The sequence below is a fragment of the Manis pentadactyla genome, chromosome 3 (genome assembly GCF_030020395.1).
Source record: "Manis pentadactyla isolate mManPen7 chromosome 3, mManPen7.hap1, whole genome shotgun sequence".
Taxonomy (NCBI): domain Eukaryota; kingdom Metazoa; phylum Chordata; class Mammalia; order Pholidota; family Manidae; genus Manis; species Manis pentadactyla.
Genome location: NC_080021.1, coordinates 210351741 through 210378977, shown reverse-complemented (window position 1 = coordinate 210378977; position 27237 = coordinate 210351741). Strand labels below are relative to the sequence as shown.

General features: G+C 37.3%; 1 protein-coding gene and 1 pseudogene across 16 annotated transcripts in view; one reads left to right on the top strand and one right to left on the bottom strand.

The window, feature by feature from the left end:
- Positions 1-27237, top strand: part of STRBP (spermatid perinuclear RNA binding protein) — a 177964-nt gene that overhangs the window by 54431 nt on the left and 96296 nt on the right. Inside the window, exon 1 of one of the 16 annotated variants that reach the window (XM_036914010.2) lies at positions 1979-1998. The exons of the other annotated variants lie outside the window; for them this stretch is intronic. The gene's annotated coding sequence lies outside the window, so the exon portion shown is untranslated. Of the gene's footprint in view, positions 1-1978; positions 1999-27237 lie in introns of those variants that run through there. 16 annotated transcript variants of the gene reach the window in all.
- LOC130683040 (ubiquitin-40S ribosomal protein S27a-like) lies at positions 2268-7162 on the bottom strand (annotated as a pseudogene).

Below are 27237 nucleotides of genomic sequence, written 5' to 3'. Positions count from 1 at the left end.
TTGACTGACTATTGTAGTATTTCCAGAGTGGCTTGCCTGCCTCCTCTTCTGCTTTGTTGTTCTACTCTAGCACCTTTGTTCTGTTTGTGTCAGAAGTAAAAAAAAATCTTAACATTTATAAAGTGGCATGAAGCTTCTTGCCTCTAAAGGCTTATGAGAGAGAGAGGGAGGGAGAAAGACAGAACTCAGCTCTTCTTTGCAGAAGATTGCCAGGAAATAAATGTAAAAGTGTTGATATAATTAGAAAACCACCTTTTTGCACACCCCAATCTAATAATTTAGTTCAGGCAAGGATCATTAGTCAATGCAAAAAACTGTTAAGTTGTTGGGAAGAAAGATATTTTCTCAGTCTTAAAGTATTACATCACAGATTACATACTACTAACAAAAGGGAAAAAAGTTTTTGCAATATGGAGATCTGGCATTTACCACCTTAATCAAGTGATTAGATTTAGAATTGCTGAGCTGACATCAGGTGCTCCCTGACTTGATGCAGTGAGAACTATGTAACATCACCTCTGGTTGTATTATTGGTAGAAATGAGGAAATAATAAGAGAGATAGTAATGTGGGATATTCCATTTGTTAATTGGCCTGGACTCCTAAAAAAGATACTGATGTGAAAAACAAAAACAAAGGTAAGGAGATTGAGGTGTTTTTTTTATAAACCAGTTTCCCCCATCCTCATTTACTTTCAAAGTTGTATAGTTTCTTTGAATTCTTTTGGTGGTGTTCTTAGAAAATTCAGTCATCTCTTGTTATTGATACCATTACCCCTTATCCTGACAATGTATGACTCTTAGGGCACTTTAACTTCCTTTACCCTCATCTGAATTTATATGTTATTATAGTTGTGTGCTTTAGTCTATATATTTAAACCACACAAGTTAATAGTGTTTGTTTTTTCTTAAATAACATTTTAACTGTTAATGTTCATTTCGATTTACCCTTGTATTTACCACTTTCTTTGCTCTTTTCCTGTCTGGACTCTGATATTTTATCTATGGTAATTTTCTTTCTACTTGAATGGAATTTCCTTTAGTGCAGGTCTGATGGTGGCAAACTCTTTCAGCTTTTGTTTTTCTAAAAGTGCCTGTATTTGCATTCATTCTTGAAAGATATATTCCCTGGGTATATAATTCTGTATTGGAAGTTATTTTCTTTAAGCACATTGAAGATTTCATTCCTCCATTTTCTGACTTCCATTTTAAATACTGAGAGCAGTCACTGTCTCTTCTTTGAAGGTAATCTATCTTTTTTCTCTTATTTAAATTTTATAACAACCCTGTGAAATGTAGTTTTTATTTCTGTTTATACAGATGAGAATAGAAACTCAGGACAACTTGCCAATGTTACACAGCCAGCAAAAGGTAGATTAAAATCTAGGTCTGTCAGACATCAGAGCTTATACTTTCCCCACTTTGTCACACTGCCTCTTACTGAATAAAAGTACATTTTCATCTAGTCAGCAGTATTTATTGAACAGCTTCTGTTTTATGTATAATGCTGTGCTGTGGATTGAGGTAGAAACAGATTTTGAGACAGAATTCTGACCTTCAATTTATAGTTTGGAGAAAAGCATGTCAAAAACATTGAAGTTGCAGTATGAGATGGTATATGACTAATAAATAGCTAAAATGAAGATAGCCTGCAGGAATTACTGAGTTTATGTAAAAGGAATTTTATAGTTGGCTGGAAGTGTCCTTTTAAGCAGGTGGAACTTTGAACTCTAGCTGAATTTGTTGAGGGTGGGGATTGTAGAGGCTCTTTTAGGTGGAGTAAATCACACAGAAAAACACACGTAGGGCTGAATGATGGATTTAGGAGAGGGCAACAAGGTTGATTTGGTTCTAGCTGAAGTTTATAAATGTTGGAGATAAGGATTATATGTGAGGTGGTGCCTCATTATGGAGAACTGTTACTTAATATTCTCTGTAGGAGTCCCTGAAGAGTTGTTTGGGCTGAGGTGATACAATGGAGTGGAAAATATTACTAGATGGTAAGTGCTTGACTTGACTCTGTATGCCAACTTAAATTTCAATTATGGTCCAGTCACTTCCTTACTTACACTGTTCTCTTTTCAAAGCTGCAGTTTCCTTATTTGTGAGATTGAAATGAATAGTACTTGCCTCAGAGTTGTGAGGACTAAATAAATTAATATATGCAATATACTTAGAACAGTGTCTGGAGTGTAGTAAACACAATTTAAGTATTAAGCATAATTTTTTTATTGTTGTCACTAAATGAGATGTATTTACTAACCATGGTTAATAACAATTCTAGTTACTAGACACAATAGTGTGTGTTTAGGATACATGTTATTAACCAGATTACATTTTCTTATCTATTGTATCTCATTTAGGGAATGTGAAACCTTTAAAGTTGTATTAATGTATATAGACCAGCCATGTAATTCACTTAGGTCATTTCCTCATTGCATTGTTTTTGTGATTACATATTATATGTCATTCTTAAGCCATTCCTCTAGTTAATTCATTTTTACCAATAAAAATGATAGTGAAGAAAACATTCTCTGTTAAGAATTTGTAGTCAGAAGAGATGGAAGGAGGTGGTGGTAGTTAAATATGTGATGAAAGCTGTATAAAAGGAAGTTGTAAAGATGCCCTAAGAAAAAGGTAGGAATTATGCTGGTTGTTGAATTTAGAAACATTAATTCTGGGCTCTGTTTAATTTGGTCTCTTCAGGAAATTCTGTGCAATCTGAGGATGCTGCCCAAGCTTTGGCCATAGGTATAAAGAATAAAAAACTACCTTCTCTGTTAAAATTTTATTCCAGGCAAAATTGTATAAAGCCATTGAAGTATCAGGACTGACAGACTAGATATGCATTTAAGTGGGGGTTCATTAATATTTTAAGAAGTTGAAAAGTAGCATGTGTCAGAGAAGTAGTGTGGATTTGTAATGTTAAAATGCCAGTGTCTTCAAAATATTGTTGTAAAGGAGAATGGGAAATAATTTAAGAATGGACACCACTGATTTATTTATTTTAAGGTTAGAATATTCTAGTTCAGCATTAAATCACCTGACTTTATTAACAGTAACCTAACATATAGCTAATTGTATTTTTTTTTTAAGTTCATGTCTTTTATTAATCCATGTACAATTATTTGTCTTCAGGTTTGTTGAAGCAATAGGTCAGACATCATTTGCCACAATAACGTCTGTCAAAGTGGCTGGCCGTAAAAACTCTTGCACCACATTCATCTGAAGGGCACTCTTGGCGAAGGTGACTGATTATGCCATTCTCATTCACTCTATAGAGTATTTCAGAACAGCCAGCTTCACTTTCTTTCTCCTGTGCTTGTTCTTCTTGGGAGTGGTGTAAGACTTCTTTCTTTTCTTAGAACTACCACAAAGTCTGAATATAAGATGAAAAGCAGACTCCTTTTGAATGTTGTAGTCAGACAAAGTATGTCCATCTTCCAGCTAATTGCCAGCAAAGATCAGTCAGTCTTCACTGTTTAGGAGGAATTCCTTCCTTATCCTGAATCTTGGTTTTTACATTTCTGTTGTGTCCAAGGGTTCAACCTCGAGAGTGATGGTCTTCCCGGTAAGGGTTTTCATGAAAATCTGCATCTTGGTGGCAGTTCCACTGCAGATGGCAGATCAGAAAGGGCCAATTATAATATTTAGTGGGGTTTAGGTTTACCTGGTGACTTTATTAACAGTCATGTAGATGTGCATTGATTGGAATGATTTCACTGGAGAAATTGACTTTTACTGCGCATGGTGTAAGCCTAGAGGAACTAAACACATTGTTCTGTTTCTTAGATTATATTACAGATATTCTGTGGTCTAATTACTAATGATTTGAACCTTTTTGTTTTAATTGGCAACTTAAAAAAAAAAATTCCTGTAAGTACTGTTATATTTTTCCTATTTTCCCTATTCTTTGTGTTATTTATAAATTGACAAGGGAGTAACTTGCGGATATGGCCTGCTATCCTTGCAGTAAGAGACTTTTTTTTCTCTCTGTCTTTCTGGTCTGCTTTCTAACCTGTAACCACTCTGTTAACAGATGTTGAATTTACTCCTGTACTCAATCATTTTGAAAAACTTCTGAAAAAGGCCAACTTCTAACAGTGACTTAAATTTTGTTATGATAGCATCATTTAAGATTGTATAACTCTTACTTATTTTGAAAATTTTGAGCCTTGAAGCTCCTATTATCTTTTGGGTTTGTATCTATGTATAATGCTGAAAGGAAAGTCTAAGCTTACATTTTAAGTCATTGGATGATTGTATCTTCCTTACCCCTTAGGTCAATTTTTAATTGATTGGCAATACCTTCTGAAACAAATACGGCAAGTATCTTTTACTTGAGGGCACTTTAATCCAGGGATCCACAGGTTTGGGTACTTAACAGATTTAGCTTCAAATTGTGGATTTCGCCTTGTGGTGCCTTTGGGCAAGTTACTTAAATTAACCATCTGAGTCTCAGTTCCTCAACCTTAAAATGGAGACTGATCATATGCTATTTTGTGTGTGTGTGTTTGTGTGTATATGTATATATATGGCAGATGTAAATTTTAAATTAGAAGATTAGTGTCAAGTGTCTTGCACACTCCGTGGAATGGGAGGGAGGAGATAGGACAAAGGCTTGACTGCCAAGCTGATCCTTTTACAAGATCAGTCATGTAATTACATATGACATGACAGCAGTGTTTGCTGTTTATATGAGCAGCTCCCTTAAATGAATTATCTGGGAATAAAACATCTTCAGAATGAATCGTGGTCAGTATCTCATTTGAAGCACACCATTATGAGCTTGAGTTTGCTTCTCAGCAGCCAAAGAAAACATGGTAGCTGTGGCCATAGCACCTACTTGCATGGAGTCTGGTAAAGGAACAGCCTTGTGGGAAGGCAGATTGTTTAGTCTGGCTGTGCTGCAGCTGTGGGGAATGATGAGGAGCTACTTCGATGTTCCACCAGGAGTGCTAAGACAGAGTCATAATTGGGTCATCTGTCATTTATTCATTTGTTTATTCATTTGACAAATATTTGAGAGCTTACTATCCAGCCACTATGATGTATACTAGGAACAGCAGGAAACAAAACACAGTATCTGCCTTCAAGGAACATGTAGTTACAGAACTGGTAAATGGTGAAACATAAGGCAAAGCTAGCACAGTGGGAGCATCTGGGAGGGCTAATTAATTTAGTCCAAGCTGGGCAAAGGGTGGAGAAAGAGTAGAGGTAGAGGTAGAGGTAGAGGTCAAGATCAGCGAAGTCTTTCTCGGTGAGGTGCTGTCTAAGCCGAGTGCATAGTGTCAGTAGAGAAGGTTAAGAAGTCAAGGATGATATTTTGTAAAATATCATTTCTAAGAGTTCAGGGTCTTATTTCTGAGAATAGTTTACTGAGGAAGCATGCTTGAGTCTAATTTCCAACAGGAAAGTGGGAAGTCAGATCTCAGAAATCCTTTGTTTTTCTCATGGTTATTGGGGATTGGTAGTAAGTTCTTTGTGCTCTGGAAAGACAGGAGTCCAGAATCTCACTTGGAAGATGAGTACCTTCTCTTTCATGGAGTTTTAGAACATTACCAACAATGCATTTACTGAGTTTTTACAATTTTGTTACAATAAATATTTGTTGACTGAATGGCAACTAGGATTGGCATGGTTCTGGTTCCTATTCTACCTCCAGGCTTGAGAATGAAGATCTGAGAGGCTAAATGATTGGGTGAGCTATGTAGATAATACCATAAACACTGGGCTTTGGAATCAGACAGCTGACTTACTAACATAGGTTTTAAATGTAAATAAACATGAATTCATATCTTGGCTCTGTCACTCACCCTTTGGGCTTGGGCAAATAACTTAATGTCTCTGTTAAGCACTTTAAAGACACTCTTGTTTAGTTCCAAAACAAGTCTTGTTGAACTAGATGGTTCCTTAGGGTTGAGGAACTCAAGACTCAGATAAGTTACATGCTTGCTCTTTTGAACATACATGTGTGTGTATATTGTGTGTGTATAAGTCAAGATTCATAATAATAATAGATTTTCATGTTTATTTATTCATAATTGTATAAATAGGTAGGGAGAGCTGTCACCAGAGAGGAAATGAAATGGTGCTTTGAAAGGAGAATTCGTTTTACACTTGAGGTGAAGGAAGTCTTCCTGATAAGGTAGCATTTGAGATAGGTGGGCTTTTTTGGCAGATGCTTTATAGCAGAGTGAGTCTCGAAAAGCTTCAACTCTGTAGCCAGGTGGTCGGGTTCGAATCCTGACTTTGCTGCTGACTAGCTGTTTGGTCTTAAGATAAGTAACTGCACTCCTCTAGACCGTATTTCTGCTGGAAAATTGATATAATCGTATCTCATCTCCCACAGATGGTTTTTGAGGATTAAATGAAGTAATGCATTTAAAATGCTTAGCCAAGTGTTTGGCATACAGTAAGCACTTGCTGTATTGCTGTGGCATCATTATTACTGATGGAAGAAGTCAGTCTATTCTGTTCTCTCTCAATCTATCAAGTTTTGATAAATGAACCTAATGGTTGTATTTTTCCATTTATGAATCACAGCTTTAATAATTGAGATTTAGTCAGGATTCTTCTTGAATAATTCCTTGCAGACTCAAAAAAACAACCAGTCACAAGCTTATGGTATTATACTGCTGTCCCTTGAGTTCAGGACTCCCTGTCATTGGTTAGGTTGGAAGGGTAATGATCTCCTCTGCTTGTATAACCCTGTACTTTTCCAAATACTTCCACAACCATTAGTCAGTTGACCTTCACAGCAGCCTTGTGAAGTGCATAGGGCAGGAGGTTATTATTTTTCAGGAAGCAGAATCCACAAGGCCAGGGGAAGGACCTTAATAGCTCTTAGTGGACATCCCAACATTATACCCCTGATCTCCTAGCTTATATTCTATATTTTCTTTAGTTTTATGTGAACAGAAGTCCATCGGGAGACCTCAGGTTACATTTAATCTCTGCAATTTACTAGTTGTTTAATCTTGTAGGAGTTACTTAATTTTTGAGTCTGTTTTTCTGTCAGATGATGAGACTTTGAACCACACAGGATTGTCTGTGATGCTAAATTTACTTTGTGTAAAGCTTTATAAGAATAGCTTTGGGTAATGTTGTAGGAGAATGTGTATTAAGATGCAAGTTTATTCACTAATTAGTATCTTATCTCCCTAGTGAGTTTATTCACTAATTGGTATCTCATCTCCCTAGTGATAATGAGATATCTTATTAGATATTCCTATTTCTGTGTTGCCTTTAATGTTCTTATCCTGCTTATTTGAGGGTCATATCCTTGACAGTGATGTGAGGCTCTGTCTTGGGAAAACCAGGAGATCTGAAAGTGTCTGACAGGTGAATAATAGCTCTTCACAAAATGACAATCATTTTTCAACACAGTGTGTTGCTTGGTCCTTCCCTTTTTTCTTTCTCTTTTTTTTTTTTGGGGTGGGGGTTGGGGGTGGTGCTTAGTATTACTGGCTGGTTGGACAATTTAAAGTTTTCTAGCTAATAAATATATCATTTTAGAAGTTTGAAGTTTTTCCTTACTGGGAATTAAGATGGGAGATCCTTTTTACATATGCAGATCATACTTCATGAGGGTTTATCAGTTATCTTTTATATTAAAGTATCATTGACATACACTCTTATGAAGGTTTTACATGAAAAGCATTGTAGTTACTACATTCACCCATATTATCAAGTCCCCCCTACATCCCATTGCAGTCACTGTCCCTCAGCATAGTAAGATGCCACAGTCACTACTTATCTTCTTTGTGCTGCACTTTCTTCCCCATGACCACCCAATACCATGTGTGCCAATCATAATGCTCCTTCTCCCTCCCTCTCCCACACCCTCCCCCACTTCCCCACCATCCCCCACTCCCCCACCTCTCCCCTTTGATAACTACTAGTCCCTTCTTGGAGTCTGTGAGTCTGCTGCTGTTTCATTCCTTCAGTTTTGTTTCATTGTTATACTCCACAAATGAGGGAAATCATTTGGTACTTGTCTTTCTCTGCCTGGCTTATGTCACTGAGCATAATACCCTTAAGCTCAATCCATGTTGTTACAAATGGTAGAATATGTTTTCTTCTTATGGTGAATAATATTCCACTGTGTATGTGTGCCATATCTTCTTTATCCATTCATCTAATGATGGACACTTAGACTGCTTCCATATCTTGGCTATTGTGAGTAGTGTGATAAACATGGGGGGGCATATATCTTTTTGAATCAGGGATCTTGTTTTCTTTGGGTAAATTCCTAGGAGTGGAATTACTGGGTTGAATACTATTTTTATTTTTTTGTTATCATTAATATACAATTACATGAGGAACATTGTGGTTACTATATTACCCCCATTGTCAAGTCCCCACCACATATTCCATTACAGTCACTGTCCATCAGGGTAGTAAGATTCTATAGAGTCACTACTTGTCTTCTCTGTGCTATACTGCCTTCCCTGTGCCTCCCTCCTATATGATGTGTGCTAATCTTAATGCCCCTTTTCCCCCTTATCCTTCTCTTCCCACCCATCCCTTTGGTAACTGTTAGTTCATTCTTGGGTTCTGTGAGTCTGCTGCTGTTTGGTTCCTTCAGTTTTGTCTTTGTTCTTATACTCCACAGGTGAGTGAAATCATTTGGTACTTGTCTTCCTCTGCCTGGCTTATTTTACTGAGCATAATACCCTCTAGCTCCATCCATGTCGTTGCAAATGGTAGGATTTGGCTGAATAATATTCCATTGTGTATATGTACCACATCTTCTTTATCCATTCATCTACTGATGGACACGTAGGTTGCTTCCATTTCTTGGCTTTTGTAAATAGTGCTGCGATAAACATAGGGGTGAATATGTCTTTTTGAAACTGGGCTCCTACCTTCTTAGGGTAAATTCCTAGGAGTGGAATTCCTGGGTCAAATGGTATTTCTATTTTTAGTTTCTTGAGGAACCGCCATACTGCTTTCCACAATTGTTGAACTAATTTGCATTCCCACCAGCAGTGTAGGAGGGTTACCCTTTCTCTGCATCCTTGGCAGCATTTGTTGTTCCCAGTCTTTTTGATGTTGGCCATCCTAACTGGTGTAAGGTGATACCTCATTGTGGTTTATTTTGCATTTCCCTGATAATTAGCAATGTGGAGCATCTTTTCATGTGCCTGTTGGCGATCTGAATTTCTTCTTTGGAGAAGTGTCTGTTTATATCCTCCACCCATTTTTCAATTGGGTTATTTGCTTTTTGGGTGTTGAGGCATGTGAGTTCTTTATACATTTTGGATGTTAACCCCTTGTCAGATATGTCATTTACAAATATATTCTCCCATACTGTAGGATGCCTCTTTGTTCTGCTGATGGTGTTCTTTGCTGTAGAGAAGGTTTTTAGTTTGATGTAGTCCAATTTGTTCATTTTTTCTTCTGTTTCCGTTGTCCAAGGAGATGTGTTCAGGAAAAAGTTGCTCATGTTTATATTCAAGAGATTTTTGCCTATGTTATCTTCTAAGAGTTTTATGGTTTCATGACTTATATTTTGTGACTTACAGGTCTTTGATCCATTTTGATTTTACTTTTGTGTATGGAGTCAGACAATAATCCAGTTTTATTCTCTTACATGTAGCTGTCCAGTTTTGCCAACACCAGCTGTTGAAGAGGCTGTCATTTCCCCATTGTATGTCCATGGCTCTTTTATTGTATATTAATTGATCATATATGCTTGGGTTTATATCTGGGCTCTCTATTTTGTTCTGTTGCTCTTAGTTTGTTCTTGTGCCAGTATCAAATTGTCTTAATTACTGTGGCTTTGTAGTAGAGCTTGAAGTTAGGGAGTGTAATCCCCCCAGCTTTGGCTATTTGGGGTCTTTTTATTGTTCCATATATGAATTTTAGAACTATTTGTTGTAGTTGGTTGAAGAATGCCATTGATATTTCCATAGGGATTACGTTGAATCTGTAAAGTGCTTAGGCAGGATGGCCATTTTGATAATACTAATCCTTCCTATCCATGAGCATGTGATAGATTTCCATTTATTGGTATCTTCTTTAATTTCTCTCTTGAGTGTCTTGTAGTTTTCAGGGCATAGGTCTTTCACCTCCTTGGTTAGGTTTATTCCTAGGTATTTTATTCTTTTTGATGAAATTGTGAATGGAATTGGGTTCCTGATTTCTCTTTCTGCTAGTTCATCATTAGTATATAGGAATGCAGCAGATTTCTGTGTATTAATTTTGTATCCTGCAACTTTGCTGAATTCAGATATTAGATCTAGTAGTTTTGGAGTGGATTCTGAGGGTTTTTTATGTACAATATCATGTCATCTCCAAACAGTGACAGTTTGACTGCTTCCTTACCAGTCTGGATGCCTTTTATTTCTTTGTGTTGTCTGATTGTGGTGGTTAGGACCTCCAGTACCTTGTTGAATAAAAGCAGGGAGAGTGGGCATCCTTGTCTTGTTCAAGATCTTAAAGGAAAAGCTTTCAGCTTTCCACTGTTGAGTATAATGTTGGCTGTGGGTTTGTCATATATGGCCTTTATTATGTTGAGGTACTTGCCCTTGATACCCATATAGTTGAGTTTTTATCATGAATGGACGTTGAATTTTGTGAAATGCGTTTCAGCATCTATTGAGATGATCGTGTGATTTTTGTCCTTCTGTTTGTTGATGTGTATGATGTTGATGGATTTTCAATAATAGTATCATCCTTTCATCCCTGGAATAAATCCCACTTGGTCATGATGTATGATCTTTTTGATGTTTTTTTGAGTTCAGTTTGCTAATATTTTTTTGAGAATTTTTGTATCTATGTTCGTCAGGCGTATTGGTCTGTAATTTTCTTTTTTTCTGGTGTCTTTGCCTGTTTTTGGTATGAGAGTGATGCTGGCCTCATGAAATGAGTTTGTAAATATTCCCTTCTCTTCTATGCTTATGAAAACTTTAAGGAGGATGGGTATTAGGTCTTCAGTGAGTGTTTGATAAAATTCAGTGGTGTAGCCATCTGGTTCAGGAGTTTTGTTCTTAGGTAGTTTTTTGATTAGCAATTCAATTTTGTTCCTGGTAATTGATCTGTTCAGATTTTCTGTTTCATCCTGGGCCTTGAAATGTTATGTTTTTCTAGAAAGTTGTCCATTTGTTTTAGGTTATCCAGTTTGTTAGCATATAATTTTTCATAATATACTGTAATAATTCTTTGTATTTCTTTGGTATCTGTAGTGGTTTTTCCTTTTTCGTTTCTGATTCTGTTTGTGTATGTAGACTCTATTTCTCGGTAAGTCTGACGAGGGTTTTATCTGTTTTGTTAATTTTCTCAAAGAACCAGCTCCTGCTTTCATTGATTCTTTCTGTTGTTTTATTCTTGATTTTATTTATTTCTGCCTTGATCTTTATTATGTCCCTCCTACTGACTTTGGGCCTCATTTGTTCTTCTTTTTCTAGTTTCATTAGTTGTGTGTTTAGACTGTTCCTATGGGATTGTTCTTCTTTCCTGAGGTAAGCCTGTATTGCAATATACTTCCCTCTTAGCACAGCCTTTGCTGTGTCTCACAGATTCTGTGGTGTTGAGTTATTATCATTTGTCTCCATATATTGCTTGATCTCTGTTTTTATTTGGTCATTGATCCATTGGTTATTTAGGAGCATGTTATTAAGCCTTCATATGTTTGTGGGCTTTTTCATTTTCTTTGCATAATTTATTTCTAGTTTCATACCTTTGTGGTCTGAGAAGCTTGTTGGTACAATTTCAATCCTCCTGAATTTACTGAGGCTCTTTTTATGGCCTAATATATGATCTATTCTTGAAAATCTTCATGTGCACTTGAGAAGAATGTGTATCCTGCTGCTGCTTTTGGGTGGAGTGCTCTGTAGATGTCTGTTAGGTCCATCTGTTCTAAGTGTTTGTTCAGTGCCTCTGTGTCCTTACTTATTTTCTGTCTGGTGGATCTGTCCGTTGGAGTGAGTGGTGTGTTGAAGTCTCCTAAAATGAATGCATTGCATTCTATTTCTTCTTTTAATTCTGTTATTATTTGTTTCACGTATGTAGGTGCTCCTAGATTGAGTGCATAGATATTTACAATGGTTATTCCTCTTGTTGGACTGAGCCCTTTAACATTATGTAATGTCCTTCTTTGTCTCTAGTGACTTTCTTAGTTTAAAAGTCTATTTTGTCTGATACAAATACTGCACCTCCTGCTTTTTTCTCCCTGTAAGTTGCATGAAATATCTTTTTCCATCGTTTCACTTTTAGTCTGTGTATGTCTTTGGGTTTGAGGTGAGTCTCTTGTAGGCAGCGTATAGGCAGGTTTTGTTTTGTTATCCATTCAGTAACACTATGTCTTTTGATTGGTGTACTCAGTCCATTTACATTTAGGTGATTATCGACAGGTATGTACTTATTGCCATTGCATGCTTTGGATTCCTGGTTACCAAAGGTTAAAGGGTACTTTCCTACTATGTAACAGTCTAGTTTAACTCACTTGGTATGCTATTACAAACACAATCTAAAGGTTCTTTTTTTTTTCTTCCTCCATTCTTTATATATCAGGTATCATATTCTGTACTCTTTGTCTAATTCTTGACTGACTTTTGGGTAGTTGATTTAATATTGCATTTTCTTAGTAATTAATTGTTGTACTTCCTTTACTGTGGTTTTATTTTCTCTGGTGACATCTATTTAGCCTTAGGAACACGTCCATCTATACAGTCCCTGCAAAGTAAACTGTAGAGATGGTTTGTAGGAGGTAAATTCTCTCAGCTTTGCTTATCTGGAAATTGTTTAACCCCTCCTTCAAAGTTAAATCATGTTCTTGTCGGGTAGGATATTTTTGGTTCGACGCCCTTCTGTTTCATCGCATTAAATATATCATGCCACTCCCTTCTGGCTTGTAAGGTTTTTGTTGAAAAGTCTGTTGGTAGCCTGATGGGTTTTTCTTTGTTTGTTATCTTTTTCCTCTCTCTGGCTGCTTTTAGGTGTCTGTTCTTATCCTTGATCTTTGCCATTTTAATTATTATGTCTTGGTGTTATCTTCCCTGGGTCCCTTGTGTTGGGAGATCTCTTCACCTTCATGGCCTGAGAGACTGTCTCCTTCCCCAGAGTGGGGAAGTTTTCAGCAATTACCTCCTCAAAGACACTTTCTATCCCTTTTTCTCTCTCTTCTTCTCCTTGTACTCCTATAATGTGAATATTGTTCCATTTGGATTGGTCACACAGTTCTCTTAATATTCTTTCATTCGTAGAGATCCTTTTTTCTCTCTTTGCCTTGGCTTTGTATTCCTGTTCTCTAATTTCTGTTTCATTTACCGTCTTCTCTACTTCATCTAATCTGCTTTTAAATCCTTCCGTTGTATGTTTCATTTCAGATACTGTATTTTTTAAGTTTCTCTTTCTTGAATTTCTCCCTGAGGTCTTGAATATTTTTCTGTAGCTCTGTTAGCATGTTTATGATTTTTATTTTGAAATCTTTTCAGGAAGATTGGTGAGTTCAGTTTTACTTGGCCCTGTTCCTGGTGCTTGTGGGATTTTGGTTTGCACCAATTTCTTTTGGCATTTTGTATTTATAATAATAACTTGGTGTAGGCGGCATCTTCTAGTGCTCAGAATCTCTACTCTCTGGAGCTGCTCTGCCCCTGAAGCGGTGGTGGGGTTCATAGGGGAGCAGCATTGGAGCCTGCTGGGAGGAAAGAGCTCTTTCCTGCTTACTGGTGTAGTGCTTGCCTCCACTGCCAGGGCCAATGGGCTGAGCACATAGGCAGAAGCCTCTATAGTACGCCCTTGTGGCTGCCATAGGTGGGGCCACACTCTGGGTGGCTTGGCACAATGGTGGGCATAGGACATTTGCAAGCTGGTGTGGGCCAGGAGGAAGGAGCAGCAGGCTGCATATCACGGTGGGAGCCTTCAAGCTGCATTGCCAGCCAGGGGGGATGGAGTGCCTCAAGCTCCTGAACGTTCTCAACCAGCTGGGCTCAGTGCGCCAGGACAATTTTCTCCACTTGTTCTTTCTCCTGAGCAGCAAGCTTTGTGCAATCCTTGCCCCTTTAGCAGCTCTTTCATTGTTGGCAAGTCTCTCAGGGTGCCTGCTTTTCCTATTTCCCAGAACGGCTGGGTACCTGTTCTCCACAAGTGGCTGGAATCACAGTCTCCAAGTATTTTGCCTGTCTTAGCTTTCCAACCCCACTAATCTCCAGAGCACCATGTAATGTAGGTTTGTGCTCCCAGAGCAGATCTTCAGGGCTGGGTGTTCAGCAGTCCTAGGCCTCCACCCCTTTCCCAGTCTGTTTCTCTTCCTCCCAATGGTGAGCTGGGCTGGGGGAATGGTTTGGGTCCCGCTGGATCTTGGCTTTGCTACTTTACCCTTTCTGTGAGGTGTGCTGTTTTTCTGCACATGTAGGCAGTTTGCCACAGTCTTTTTTATTGTTGTTCTTTCAGAATTAGTTGTATTTGCTATATTTTTGTATTATATGTGGTTTTGAGAGGAGGTTTCTGTCTCACCTCTCATGCCAGCATATTTAAGCCAATCTCTGCTTATCAGTTATTTGGTACTCTTTTCCTCAGTAACCTCTGTCAGAGGTGAACATACAGTTCACAAAAAGCCATTTTAATTGGAAATTACAAAATGAAGACATTGCGTAGAAGAAATTGTTTTTATAGTCTTATATTTTTCTGAAAGTGTTGAATATATATACATATGCATTTATTAACTGGTTGAGTTGTGAAATTATGAAAACCTTAATTTAAAGTTTTCTAATAACAAAATCTGCATTAAGGAAATATTTTTGTATTTAATTGTTCTTTTTCTGAACAGAAGGTTCAGAAAAAATACTGAGGTCATTTATGAGTAAGGCGAGTGTTTTTGAGTTGGCATCTGTATTTTAAGTGTTAGGTAAGAAACATTTTGTAAAAAGGATTATTTTATATGAATCACGCAAATTTTTGTTCCTTTTTCAGTATGTAGCAAGTTAATACTGGTAAATAATAAGAGTATTTATTAAATTGCAGTTTCATGAGTCCTGTTGTATTGAATGTGCCATGCGTCAAATTATAATTATATGACTTAAATTCAAACATAGGAACAGATAATTTAGGATAGATACTACATCAGCAATTCTTATTTTTTAAGTTTTCCACATTAGGAAAATCATGTAACAGCTGTTTCCAGGTGAGTAGATTTGACTTAAGTAAAACAATTATACTCCAATTGGGAAGACCAAACTCCATTTAGTAAAATATTTAACATAGGCTAAGAAGCTTTTTTAAATATCAGATATAATGTGCATAGAGTTGGATAATTTATTAGACATAATCCATTTTTATGCATACTCTCATTGGCCCCTGTATAGCCTGTTTTACTTTTATTTTAAAAACTTGAAAAAGCTGCTGTGAACCTGCACCAGAACAAAAAGTGCGTCCTTAATATAACATACATCTGACTTTCTAAATTCCCATAGCCCGTCCCCTGGCCTTCCCTCTATAGAGTTCACAGCCCGAATTCTGTGTTCATCATTTCCTTGCTTTCTTTTTTGTGTATAGCTTTATCACATATTTATAGATTCTTATAAAGTTTGTCTTTATATTTCATTTTTAATTCTATATGTAATTATTTAGGACTTAGTATTGTTACTTAATGTATTGCTTATATTTATCCATATTATTGTATATCACTGGAGAACCTTCATTTTGCTGAACAGTAGTCCATTACATTCATGTATCATAGTTTATTCATTCATTCTCCTATGAATGGGTGTTCTCCAGGATTTTGCTACTGTGAACAGTTTTGCTATGAACATTCTAATACATGTCTCCTATACACGTGTATTTCTCTTTGTGTATCTCTAGGAGTAAAATCCCTTGGTAATATTGTGGAATTATTCAGTTTGTGAAAATTATGCCAAACATTTTTTTCCCACCATCAGTTTATAAAAGACTATGGATCCATATTCTTTCCAACATTTGGTATTGTCAGACTTTTAAGTTTTTGCAACTTGAACAGGCGTAAAATGGTATTGCATTTTTATTGGTCTTTTGTTTTTCCCTGTGAAATGCTTGTTCATGATTTTTTTTTCTCCTCCTGGGTTGTTGGTATGTTTCTTTTGGATTTTAAATAATCTTTTTGTATACTGATACTTTCTTTGGATATACGTATTCTAACAATCTTTTCAGTTTGCAACTTGTCTTTTCAGTTTTTTAGGGTGTTTTTGAAGACCAAAAATCTCTAATTTTAATATACTCAAATTATCTTATTTTATTGTCAGCACTTTTTATGTCTTTAAATAATTGTTTGCCTTTCTTTTTCTCACTTTATATGCCTCCATCTGTTAACGTTACAGCTGACATTTATTAAAAGGCCTGAGTGCAGTGGTAGAACAAAAGGGAAGGAAGAAGATAAGTTTAACAAATGAAAACAGAATGGGAAGTATTTCAGAAGAAATGAATGTATAACTACTCATTGCTCATCCCTAGCCCCGAGTAGAAAATAAGGCCTTGATTAAAATCTGGATGCTCATTTGTGTTTTAAACTCAGGTACCTAAGTAGGGATCACTGTTCTGTTAGCATGATTATTCCCTAAACTCTCATCAGTTTCTTGAATGATTTACCCTTTCTTTGGAGTCATCTTACTATGTCAGATTTTTAATATAATGACTGTTAGTGAGAAAATGTTTATGACCTTTGTGATCCATTTAGATAAACATTAAATTATATAAATTTTATATTCATGTATGTGAATATATATTTACTATATAATTTATATTAGAAATTCTGTTCTTGGACTTTAGTTGGGACAACGTTTAACCTAGAGAAATTTGTATTAATGCATTTTGTAACGAAGCATCTTCAAAAATTATCTTTCTATACCCTGATTTAAAATTTCAAAAGAGTACTTCACTTAAATACTATTCTGCTATTTATTCAGATTATCAACAGCACTTGTGTGGCAGAGACCCAAATCTCCTGTCATTTCTATTTAAACACTGTTCTCTAGTGAATTTGAATTCTGAAGTCCCCTTCCCTCCAGAGTGCGTGCATGTGTGCATGCATGCACACCCACCCACACACACCCCTGCTCTTTCACAGCCATCCTTTCACATGCCGTGTCTGCTGTTGGGAAGGTATACACGGAGAATTTTTGTACTTTATTAATAAGCGTATGGTTGTTGGCATTACAAAAATGAACTGTGTTTGTGAAGTGCTTTAATCCATTGCTCTCACATGCATCTTCTCAGCTTTAATCCTTACCTAGAATTTGTGTGATTGGCAGGGTTGATTGTAGGCCTACTTCAGCCTGTGATAATAATGAGGCTTGAAGACATGAAGTCAGCACTTTCCTGGTACATTAAGATGCTTAGTATTTGTTGGATAGATAGATGAATGAATGAACGAATGGCTAATTTTCCTCACCCTAATGTCCTTAGGATCACACCATTGCTTGAGATGTAGCTATGTCCCAGCAGAGGTCTGGATATCTAGTAGAAACTAGAATGTTTATTGACTATGACTTTTTGCTTCTGGCTTTTGTGGAGTAACTGGTTCTGGACTAGCCTTCTTGCCATAAAAAACCATGAAACTGCTCAAAATATATGAGGCAACTCTTCCAGGCTTTGAGCAACAGATCTGTTATCTTGCAATTCATGGACTGAGCCCCATAATTACCCTTGCTTTCTGCCTAAGAACAGTATCTTCAGCAGAGCACGGTGGCCTAACTGCTGAGCACAGAATTTGGGACAGCTGAAATGGCTGACATTTTCAGAGTAGGATTGTAGAGAAGAGGAAGCTGAATCATAGGGGTTCCCAAATGTTTGTATGTGCATCCCTTGAGAATTCTTGGCAAAAGGTTGGGCTGTCTATTAGGGAGAAAGACTGGAAGGTTTAGCAGAGTGCACCCCAGGATTGGGATTGGACCAGAGATACTGGGGGTTATACTGTTGGGACTATTGGAGCTCTGGGTCAGGCAGAATTGAGAGACCTGATCAACACCTAGATGTGAAACACTAGAAAGATTGCAAGCAGGGATTGGCAGACTTTGTCAGGAAAGTTTTATTTAAGTCCATCTGTACCCATTCATTTACCTAGTCTGGCTGCATTCACCCTACAATAGCAAAATTTAGCAGTTGCCATGGGGACTGTAGGGCTTGTAAGCCTACTCTATTTACTGTTTGGCCCTTTAAGAAAAAGTTTTCTGACTTCTGTTGTAGAGTGAAGGATAATCTAGACCTTTCCATAACAAAGCCTATAATCAAATCCTGACAAAATCTACAGGGGAGACAGAAATTGGAGGTTGTGTTCTGCCAGGTCAGAGAGACATGGGAAACGCTGGGCTTTCTTTAGATGTGCCCTAACAATAGTATTACTTGACTTATTTAAAATTTAAAATTAGAATTTTTCTGAGCAGTGTGACCTCCTCTAGTGCTTTAGGATAACTTTCATAACAGTGACAGTAATTTTAGCCTATATGCTCTAATATTTTGAAAGTCTTTGGGGTAATTTTATGTAGGACTATGTCTCATTCCACTCAGAAGACTTTCTGTGATGGAGGAGCTTTCTTGTATTTTCCACCCAATATTAATATTTAGTATGAACTGAAAAATTTGCTCATCTCCACAGGCTAAGACTAGAGCCAAAATATTTTCCTGCTTAAAAAACCAAGACTCCTTTTTTTCTGAATATTTTACACACATGGAAATAATTTTTAAAACATTTGAAATTATAAGTTGTTTTACGCATGTAGCTAAAATATAATAACTGTGTATTCACCATGCAGAACATTTTCACATGCTAACCTCTAGCCAAATTTGCTTCAGATTATTTTCTTAAGAAACAGTAGCCCTTGATAAGAATTCCCTGGAAGGATTAAAGATGGCGGTGTGAGAGGTGAGACAGAGACCTCCTCCTAAAACCACATATAATATGAAAATATAATTAATACAACTAATCCTGAAAAAGCAACAGAAAAGAAGGCTGTGCCAGACTGCATATACCTGGAGGAAAGAACAGACCTCACGGAACAGAATAACATACCAAAGCTGTGATGCGGTGGGACCCAAGCCTTTCCCCCACCAGCTTACCGGCAGGAGGAAGAGAAACAGAGCAGGGAGGGAGTGGAGGCCTGGAACTGCTGAGCACCTAGTCCTGGAGATCTACTCTGGGAGCACAAACCTACATTGGATGGTGCTCTGGAGATTAGGGGGGTTGGAAAGCTTAGACAGGTGGAATACCTGGAGAGACTGAGATTCCAGCTACTTGTGGAAAACAGGGATCCATATCCAGCTGATCTGGCCAGGCTGTCTGAGAGACTTACTAAAAGTGAGAGGGTTGCTAAAGGGGCAAGGATTGCACAGAGCTTATTGCTCAGGAGACAGGACAGATTTTAAAAAATTGTCTGCGTGCACTCTGCCCAGCAGGTTGGGAACTTTCACGATCATCAGGCGCTCCATCCCCCTGGCTACCTATGCAGCTCCAAGGCCCCCCATCATGATATGCAGCCTGCTGCACCTTCCTCCCAACCACCCTGTACCTGGCTCGCAAACCCGCAAACCCTGCCCCTGGCGTCAGACCAGCCAGAGGGAGGCTCCTACAGCACCTACAAACATTAAGCATAGAGGCTTACACCTGTGTGTTCGGCCCACTGGTTCTGGCAGTGAAGACAGGCATAGCAGCCACAAAGCAGGAAACAGCTCCTTCCTCTCCCCAGGCACCATCACCACTCCCTTGTGACCTGTGACATCACTCCAGGGACTGAGCAGCTCCAGAGAGTAGAGCTTCTGGGCACTAGAAGGCACCACATACAAATATGAAAGATCAAAGGAACCTGGTTCAAACCAAAATCATTACAAATATCAGAAAAAGAGTCAAATGAAACATCTCTTCAATCTTTCTGAAAGAGATTTCAAAATAAAAATCATAAACATGTTTCTGGAGGTATAGAAAAATATTCAAGACCTCAGGGAGGAATTTAGGACTGAGATCCAGTCATTGAGGAACACAGTGGAGAGTGTTAAAAGCAGATTAGATAAGGTGGAGGAGATGATAAATCAAATGGAAAGTAGAGAAGATGAATACAAAGAAGCTGAGGCACAGAGAGAAAAAAGGAATGAAAGAATACTGAGAGAACTGTGTGACCAATCCAAACAGAACAATATTCATATTATAGGGGTACCAGAAGAAGAAGAAGAGAGAAAAAGGGATAGAAAGTATCTTTGAGGAGATAATTGCTGAAAACTTTCCCAGTCTGGGGAAGGAGATAGTCTCTCAGGTCATGGAGGTGCGCAGATCTTCCAACACAAGGGACCCAAGGAAGACAACACCAAGACATATAATAATTAAAATGGCAAAGATCAAGGATAAGAACAGACTATTAAAAGCAGCCACAGAGAGAAAAAAGATCACATACAAAGGAAAACTCATCAGGCTATCATCAGACTTCTCAGCAGAAACCTTACAGGCCAGAAAGAAAAGGCATGATGTATTTAATGCAATGATGCAGAAGGGCCTTGAACCAAGAATACTCTTATCTGGCAAGATTATCATTTAAATTTGAAGGAGGGATTAAACAGTTTTCAGATAAGCAAAAGTTGAGAGAATTTACCTCCCACAAACCATCTCTACAGTGTATTTTGGAGGGACTGCTATAGATGGAAGTGTTCCTAAGGTTAAATAGCTGTCACCAGAGGTAATAAAAAGGGATAGGAAAAGAGTACAGAATATGATACCTAATACATAAAGAATGGAGGAGGAAGAAAAGGAATGTGAAAAAAAAGAACCTTTAGATTGAGTTTGTAATAGCATACTTAGTGAGTTAAGTTAGACTTTTAGATAATAAGGAAATTACCCTTGAAGCTTTGGCAACCATGAATCTAAAGCCTGCAGTGGCAATAAGTGCATACCTATCGATAACACCCCAAATGTAAATGGTCTGAATGCACCAATCAAAAGACACACAGTCACTGAATGGATTAAAAAAACAAGACCCAACTATATGCTGCCTATAAGAGACACACTTCAAACCCAAAGATATACACAGACTAAAAGTGAAACAATGGAAAAAGATATTTCATGCAACTTATAGGGAGAAAAAACCAGGTGTTGCAGTACTTATATCAGACAAAATAGACTTTAAAGAAAGTCACAAGAGACAAGGACATTACATAATGATAAAGGGGTCAATCCAACAAGAGGATATAACCTTTATATATATCTATTCACCCAACACAGGAGCACCTACATGTGTGAAACAAATAAAAACAGAATTAAAAGAGGAAATAGAATGCAATGCATTCATTTTAGGAGACTTCAACACACCACTCACTCCAAAGGAGAGATCAACCAAACAGAAAATAAGTAAGGAGAAAGAGGCATTGAACAACACATTAGAACAGATGGAGCTAACAGACGTCTTCAGAACTCTCCACCCAAATGCAGCAGGACACATTCTTCTCAAATGCACATGGAACATTTTCAAGAATAGATCATATACTAGGCCACAAAAAGAGCCTCAGTAAATTTTTAAAGAAAGATTGAAATTGTACTAACCAGTTTCTCAGACCACAAAGGTACGAAACTAGAAATAAATTACGCAAAAAAAAGAAAAAGCCCACAAACACATGGAGGCTTCACAGCATGCTCCAAAATAACCAATGGATCAATGACCAAATAAAAACAGAGATCAAGCAATATATGGAGACAAATGACAACAGTAATTCAACACTGCAAAATCTGTGAGATGCAGTAAAGGCCGTGCTAAAAGGGAAGTATATTGCAATATAGGCCTACCTCAGGAAAGAAGAACAATCACATATGAACAGTCTAAACTCACAATTAACAAAACTAGAAAAAGAAGAACAAATGAGGCCCAAAGTCAGTAGGAGAGACATAATAAAGATTAGAGCAGAAATAAAATCGAGAAGAATAAAACAATAGAAAGAATCAATGAAAGCAGGAGCTGGTTCTTCAAGAAACTAAGCAAAATATATAAACCCCTAGCCAGACTTATCAAGAAAAAAAGTCTACACACATAAACAGAATAAAAAATGAGACAGGAAAAATCACTATGGACACCACAGAACTACAAAGAATTATTAGGGAATACTATGAAAAATTATATGCTAACAAACTGGATAACCTACAAGAAAAGGACAACTTTCTAAAAAAATACAACCTTCCAAGGCTGACCCAGAAAAAAACAAAATCTGAAGAGACCAACTACCAGCAACGAAATTGAATTAGTAATGAAAAAACTACCTAAGAAAAAATCCCTGGACCAGATGTGTTCACCGCTGAATTTTATCAAACATTTAGTTAAGACCTAATACCCATCCTCCTTGAAGTTTTCCAAAAGTAGAAGAGGAGGCAATACTACCAAACTCATTCCATGAGGACAGCATCACCCTAATACCAAAACCAGGCAAAGACCCCACAAAAAAAAGAAAGTTACAGACCATTATGCCTGATGTACATAGATACAAACATACTCAACAAAATATTAGCAAACCGAATTCAAAAATACAGCAAAAATATCCATCATGATCAAGTAGGATTCATTCTAGGGATGCAAGGATGGTACAATATTGGAAAATCCATCAGCATCATGTACCACATCAACTAAAAGAAGGACAAGAACCACATGATCATCTCCATAGATGCTGAGAAAGCATTTTAAAAATTCAACATCCACTCATGATAAAAACTCAAAATGGATAAAGAGGGCAAGTACCTCAACATAATAAAGGCCATATGTGATAAACCCACAGCCAACATCATACTAAACAGTGAGAAGCTGAAAGTTTTTCCTTTAAGATCTGGAACAAGACAAGGATGCCCACTCTCCCCACTTAGTTCTGGAGGTCCTAGCCATGGCAATCAGACAACACAAAGAAATAAAAGGTATCCAGATTGGCAATGAAGAAGTTAAAGTCCCTGTTTGCAGATGACATGATATTGTACATAAAAAACCCTAAAGAATCCACTCCAAAACTACTATGTAATATCTGAATTCAGCAGAGTTGCAGGATACTAAATTAATGCACAGAAATCTGTTGCATTCCTATACACTAACAATGAACTAGCAGAAGGAGAAATCAGGAAAACAACTCCATTCACAATTGCATCTAAAAGAGTAAAATATCTAGGAATAAATCTAACCAAGGAACTGAAAGACATATACTCTGAAAACTACAAGACACTCATGAGAGAAATTAAAGAAGATAGCAATAAATGGAAACACGTCCTGTGCTCATGGATAGGAAGAATTAATATTGTCAAAGTGGCCATCCTGCCTAAAGCAATCTACAGATTCAGTGCATTCTGTATCAAAATACCAACAGCATTCTTCAACGAACTAGAGAAAATAGTTCTAAAAATGGAGAACATATGGAGTCACAACACACACTGAATAGCCAAAGCATCCTGAGAAGGAAGAATAAAGCTGGGGGCATTACGCTTCCTGACTTCAAGCTCTACTACAAAGCCACAGTAATCAAGACAATTTGGTACTGGCACAAGAACAGACCCATTGACCAATGGAACAGACTAGAGAGCCCAGATAACCCAAATATATATGGTCAATTAATATATAATAAAGGAGCCATGGACATACAATGGGGAAATGACAACCTCTTCAACAACTGGTACTGGCAAAACTGAATAGTTACATGCAAGACAATGAAACTGGATTATTGTCTATCCCCATACACAAAAGTAAACTCAAAATGGATCAAAGACCTGAATTGTAAGTTATGAAAACATAAAACTCTTAGAAGACAAATTGGCAAAAATCTCCTGAATTTAAACACTAGGACTTTTTTCTGAACTCATCTCCTTGAGCAAGGGAAACAAAAGAAAAAATGAACAAATTGGACTACATCAAGCTACAAGGCTTCTGTACCGCAAAGGACACCATCAACAGAACAAAAAGGCATCCTACAGTAAGGAATATTAAGAGAACTTATATTAATGAAACCATATTAAGAGAACTGTGCGACCAATCCAGAAGGAACAATATCCGAATTATAGGGGTACCAGAAGAAGAAGAAGAGAGAAAAAGGGATAGAAACTGTCTCTGAAGAAATAATTGCTGAAAACTTCCCCAAACTGGGGGAGGAAATAATCGATCAGACCATGGAAGTACACAGAACTCCCAACAGAAGGGACCCAAGGAGGACAACACCAAGAAACATAATAATTAAAATGGCAAAGATCAAGGACAAGGACAGAGTATTAAAGGCAGCCAGAGAGAGAAAAAAGGTCACCTACAAAGGAAAACCCATCAGGCTATCATCAGACTTCTCAACAGAAACCTTACAGGCCAGAAGAGAATGGCATGATATATTTAATGCAATGAAACAGAAGGGACTTGAACCAAGGATACTGTATCCAGCATGATTATCATTTAAATATGAAGGAGGGATTAAACAATTCCCAGAGAAGTAAAAGTTGAGGGAATTTGCCTCCCACAAACCACCTCTACAGGGTATCTTAGAGGGACTGCTCTAGATGGGAGCACTCCTAAAAAGAGTACAGAACAAAACACCGAACATACGAAGAATAGAGGAGGAGGAATAAGAAGGGAGAGAAATAATCATCAGACTGTGTTTATAATAGCTCAGTAAGCGAGTTAAGTTAGAAAGTAAGGTAGTAAAGAAGCTAACTTTGAACCTTTGGTAACCACGAATCTAAAACCTGCAATGGCAGTAAGTACATATCTTTCAGTAGTCACCCTAAATGTAAATGGACTGAATGCACCAATCAGAAGACACATGGATAAAAAAAGCAAGATCCATCTATATGCTGCTTACAAGAAACTCACTTCAAACCCAAAGACATGCACAGACTAAAAGTCAAGGGATGGAAAAAATATTTCATGCAAACCACAGGGAGAAGAAAGCAGGTGTTGCAGTACTAGTATCAGACAAAATAGACTTCAAAACAAAGAAAGTAACAAGAGATAAAGAAGGACATATGATAATGGGATAAATGATATCCCATAATGATAAAGGGATCAGTACAACAAGAGGATATAACCATTATAAATATATATGCACCCAACAGAGGAGCACCAGCATATGTGAAACAAATACTAACAGAACTAAAGGAGGAAATAGAATGCAATGCATTCATTTTAGGAGACTTCAACACACCACTCACCCCAAAGGATAGATCCACCAGAGAGAAAATAAGTAAGGAAACGGAGGCACTGAACAACACACTAGAACAGATGGACCTAACAGATATCTATAGAATTCTACATCCAAAAGCAACAGGATACACATTCTTCTCAAGTGCACATGGAACATTCTCCAGAATAGACCACATACTAGGCCACAAAAGGAGCCTCAGTAAATTCCAAAAGATTGAAATTCTACCAGCCAACTTTTCAGACCACAAAGGTATAGAACTAGAAATAAATTGTACAAAGAAAACAAAAAGGCTCACAAACACATGAAGGCTTAACAACATGCTCCTAAATAATCAATGGATCAATGAACAAATTAAAATAGACATTAAGCAATATATGGAAACAAATGACAACAACAACACAAAGCCCCAACTTGTGTGGGACGCAGCGAAAGCAGTCTTAAGAGGAAAGTATATAGCAATCCAGGCATACTTAAAGAAGGAAGAACAATCCCAAATGAATAGTCTAACATCACAATTATCAAAACTGGAAAAAGATGAACAAATGAGGCCTAAAGTCAGCAGGAGGGACATAATAAAGATAAGAGAAGAAATAAACAAAATTGAAAAGAATAAAACAACAGAAAAAAAATCAATGAAACCAAGAGCTGGTTCTTTGAGAAAATAAACAAAATCGATAAGCCTCTAGCCAAACTTATTAAGAGAAAAAGAGAATCAACACACATCAACAGAATCATAAACGAGAATGGAAAAATCACAACAGACTCCACAGAAATACAAAGAATTATTAAAAACTACTATGAAAACCTATATGCTAACACGCTGGAAAACCTGGAAGAAATGGACAACTTCCTAGAAAAATACAACCTTCCAAGACTGACTAAGGAAGAAAAACAAAAGTTAGACAAACCAATTACTAGCAAAGAAATTGAAGTGGTAATCAAAAAACTACCCAAGAACAAAACCCCCGGGCCAGACGAATTTACCTTGGAATTTTATCAGACATACAGAGAAGACATAATACCCATTCTCCTTAAAGTTTTCCAAAAAATAGAAGAGGAGGGAATACTCCCAAACTCATTTTATGAAGCCAACATCACCCTAATACCAAAACCAGGCAAAGACCCCACCAAAAAAGAAAACTACAGACCAATATCCCTGATGAACGTAGATGCAAAAATACTCAATAAAATATTAGCACACCGAATTCAAAAATACATCAAAAGGATCATACACCACGACCAAGTTGGATTCATCCCAGGGATGCAAGAATGGTACAACATGTGAAAATCCATCTGCATGATCCACCACATAAACAAAAAGGACAAGAATCACATGATCATCTCCATAGATGCTGAAAAAGCATTTGACAAAATTCAACATCTGTTCATGATAAAAACTCAGCAAAATGGGTATAGAGGGCAAGTACCTCAACATAATAAAGGCCGTATATGATAAACCCACAGCTAACATCATACCGAACAGCGAGAAGCTGAAAGCTTTTCCTCTGAGATTGGGCACAAGATGGGGATGTGCACTTTCCCCACTGTTATTTAACATAGTACTGGAGGTCCTAGCCACAGCAATTAGACAAAACAAAGAAATACAAGGAATCCAGATTGGTAAAGAAGAAGTTAAATTGTCACTATTTGCAGATGACATGATATTGTACATATAAAACCCTACAGACTCCACTCAAAAACTACTAGAACTGATATCGGAATACAGCAAAGTTGCAGGATGCAAAATTAACACACAGAAATCTATGGCTTTCCTATACACTAACAATGAACTAGCAGAAGGAGAAATCAGGAAAACAATTCCATTCACAATTGCATCAAAAAGAATAAAATACCTAGGAATAAACCTAACCAAAGAAGTGAAAGACCTATACCCTGAAAACTATAAGACATTCTTAAGAGAAATTAAAGAGGACAGTAACAAATGGAAACTCATCTCACGCTCTTGGCTGGGAAGAATTAATATAGTCAAAATGGCCATCCTGCCCAAAGCAATATACAGATTTGATGCAATCCCTATCCAATGACCAACAACATTCTTCAATGAACTGGAACAAATAGTTCAAAAATTCATATGGAAACACCAAAGACCCCGAATAGCCAAAGCAATCCTAAGAAGGAAG